The following is a 3,947-nucleotide window of genomic DNA, read 5'->3' as shown; positions in this document are numbered from 1 at the left end:
CGTCGTGACCTACGTCTCTCAACGCTTCGTCCGATTCTTCGGCGCATCATCCTCTCTTGCGGTCTATTGCCCAATCGACCAATTTACTCTGCAACTCTGATATCCTTGGCACAATATCTGCTCTTCTTGGCCCGATGCCCAAATCCACAACCCGAAGCCTTCTATCGGTACGTCGACCGTTCCTCCGACCTGACGTCCAATCTTCTAACATATTTTCCCCCGGCACAACATGATTCTTCCTGCTTTAATTGTCTCATCTGGATCAAAGCATCCTACATCACTCAAAGCACATATTAAAACATAAACACTTATCAATTGGTTTCATCATCAAAATACGAGATTTAACACTCATGGCACAAAGTCTTCTACCGATAGGTCGACGTTCCTCCGGTCTGATATCCAATCTTCTGATATGTTCTACTCCGGCCCAACATTAATTGTTCCTGCTTTAATTATCTCTTCATGATCGTAGCTAGTCTTGCATCACTCAAAACACATATTGAATCATAAACGCTATTGATACGGTATATTTTGGCCCAAGACACGTCAGAATCCGACGCTATCAGCCACAGTTAGAATCCGTACTAAGGCATTGCTCGGCCTTGGGAACCCTGAGGCCGACGCCGCCCCCAAGACACGCCAAGTCAGAATCTGTGCTAAGGCACTGCTCGTCATATCCACCACGCCAACCTGCGTACAACCGACCCACGTACAATAATATAAAGACCTCTAGCCAGCATCTAACAAAAGGGAGAGAAAAAGATCAATTGATCACTCCACCGACTTGCTCATCGGAGGGGCCTTATTGGGTGATTCCGACGAGGGCCATTTTTGTAGGAAAACACGGCCACCTCACGAAGACGAGCTGCCAACCACCCGGGAATCGCCATCCAGTGCACGAAGGAGAACAACCAATCGGTCCGGATCCCGACCAACGCCAACCAACACTCCTTCCTGAGGGCACGACCACCTCATAATGACGAGCTGCCTACCACCCCAGAGAAGGAGAGACGCAGCTCGACATACACGGCGCCCGGATCGGCACACTAAGGAATGCTGATCAACACCCTATCGCGAGGGCCCAGTCGACCTCGGCATCCAGCTCAGTCGACAGAAGACTCCCGACATTGACCCGTGGACTAGGCCGTGCTGACTCACCAGCCATGACACATTTGTTCACCAACATTTTAGAATAGGGAAGGACTCAGCGATATGAGATATCCAAGAGCCTCTTCCGCGCTAAGATGACTGAGGGGACACCAATTCAGAACTATGTCCTAAAGATGATTGAGTGGATAGAGAAACTCACAGGTCTAGGAATGGTCCTAGAGGATAACTTGTGTGTGGACATTGTGCTTCAGTCCTTACCAGATTCCTTTTCACAGTTCTTAATGAATATGAATAAGCTTGAGGTGACTCTCCCAGAGCTCATCAATATGTTGAGGGGGGCAGAGAGTACTATTAAGAAAGAGAAGCCATTTCTCTATACTAGTGAGACCAGAAAGAAAAGGAAAGCAGAAAGGTCCCTTAAGAAGGGAAAGGGCAAGGGCAGACCAGGTAAAGCAAAGGTTGCTAAGAAAGACCCAGCAAAGGACAAAGGCCAGTGCTTCCACTGTGGTAAAGATGGGCACCGGAAGAGGAACTGCAAAGAGTACCTTGCAGAAAGGGCGAAATAGAAGCTTGGAGAAGCTTCAAGTACATTCATGATTAATCTCCAATTGTCAGATTTTTGTGATAGTGCATTGGTATTGGATACCAATATTGCTTATCACATCTACAATTTATTGTAAATTCTAGCAAAGCCGAGGGAAGATTGACGAGAGGAATATTGCATAAATGTTTATTTATGCAAGACACTACTCCATATATCATGAATGTAAATATGTCCAAAAGGAAACGAGATGAGTTGAACAGTGCATATATGTGGCATTGTAGGCTAGGTCACATCCATGAAAGAAGGATTCAAAAGTTGCTAAATAATGGTTATCTAGATCCATTCGACTATATGTCATATGTAACTTGTGAACCTTGCATTCGTGGAAAACTGACCAACTCTCCATTTAGTGGAATTGGAGAGAGAGCCACTAAGTTGTTGGAACTCATACATAGTGATGTATGTGGACCCATGTCAACTCATGCCATTGGAGGTTACTCCTACTTTATTACATTTACTGATGATTTCTCAAGGTATGGATATGTGTACTTAATAAAGTACAAGTCCGAGGCCTTTGAGAAATTCAGAGAGTATAAGAATGAGGTGGAGAACTAGACTGGAAAGAGTATCAAAACTCTTCGATCAGATCGAGGAGGTGAGTACTTAAGTACAGAGTTTACTCAGTTCCTCAAGGACCATAGGATATTATCCCAATGGACACCTCCTTATACACCTAAGCTCAATAGTGTCTCTGAAAGGAGAAATCGTACATTATTAGATATGGTACATTCCATGATGAGTTTTGCTAACCTACCCATCTCATTCTGGGGATATGCCCTAGAAACCGCAGCTTACCTTTTGAACAGAGTTCCAACTAAGTCGGTAGTGTCTACACCATATGAGATATGGAAAGGGAAGAAGCATGATCTTAAGGTTGTTAAGATTTGGGGCTATCCTACCCACGTTAAAAGACACAACCCCAATAAGTTAGAATCAAGGACAGAGCGATGCAAATTTGTGGGATACCCCAAGGAAACTTGTGGGTATTATTTCTATCATCTTGAGGACCAAAAGGTCTTTGTAGCTAAGAGAGTAGTGTTCCTTGAGAAGGAACACATTCTTGGCGAAGATAGTGGGAGAATGATAGAGTTGAGCGAGGTTGGAGAACCAAGCTCAAGCACCACTCTACAGCCCGAGTCTGTTCAGGTACCTAATACACAAGTTTCGACTTTACGCAGGTCTGATAGAGTATCCCATCCTCCTGAGAGATATGTGGGACATATTAAAGGAGAGGATGTTGAGGATATTGATCCTTAGACCTACGAGGAGGCTATTATGAGTATAGACTCCGGGAAGTGGCAAGAAGCCATGAATTCTGAGATGGATTCTATGTACTCTAATAAGGTTTGTAACCTAGTTGATGCGCCCGAAGGTATTGTACCCATCGGTTGCAAGTGGATCTTTAAGAAAAAGATCGGAGTAGATGGAAAGGTAGAGACCTATAAAGCAAGGCTAGTGGCTAAGGGGTATCGTCAAAGGCAAGGTGTTGACTACGACGAAAACTTCTCACCCGTAACAATGCTAAAATCCATCAGAATTCTATTAGCTATTACAGCACACTATGATTATGAGATCTGGCAGATGGATGTGAAAATCGCATTCCTCAATGGGAACCTCGAGGAGGAGGTGTATATGATACAACCTCTGGGATTCGTGTCCAAGAACTGCCCAGATAAGGTGTGTAGGTTGCTTAGATCCATTTATGGACTAAAGCAAGCTTCCCGAAGTTGGAACATAAGATTTGATGAGACAATCATATCTTATGACTTCGTTAAGAACGAAGATGAGCCTTGTGTGTACAGGAAGGTAAGTGGGAGCGCTATCACCTTTTTGGTGTTATATGTGGATGACATCCTCATCATTGGGAACGACGTAGGAATGCTATCCATAGTAAAGACTTGGTTATCTAGACACTTCTCCATGAATGACTTAGGGGAAGCATCCTATATCTTGGGGATTAGAATCTATAGAGATAGATCCAAGAGGATGCTTGGCTTGTCCCAGTCCAGGTACATAGAAACCATTGTCAAAAGGTTTGACATGGAAAATTCCAAGAGAGGTCTCATACCGATAAGACATGGGATATCGCTTTCTACGAGTATGTCCCCAAAGACTTCAGAAGAAAGGGCGAACATGAATATGATACCTTATGCCTCAGCAATAGGGTCTATCATGTATGTTATGCTATGTACTAGGCCTGATATAGCGCATGCTCTGAGTGTCACGAGCAGGT

This window comes from Musa acuminata, chromosome BXJ2-7 (genome assembly GCF_036884655.1).
Source record: "Musa acuminata AAA Group cultivar baxijiao chromosome BXJ2-7, Cavendish_Baxijiao_AAA, whole genome shotgun sequence".
NCBI lineage: Eukaryota > Viridiplantae > Streptophyta > Magnoliopsida > Zingiberales > Musaceae > Musa > Musa acuminata.
The sequence above is the reverse complement of the archived record's forward strand: the minus strand, read 5'-3'. Positions refer to the sequence as shown.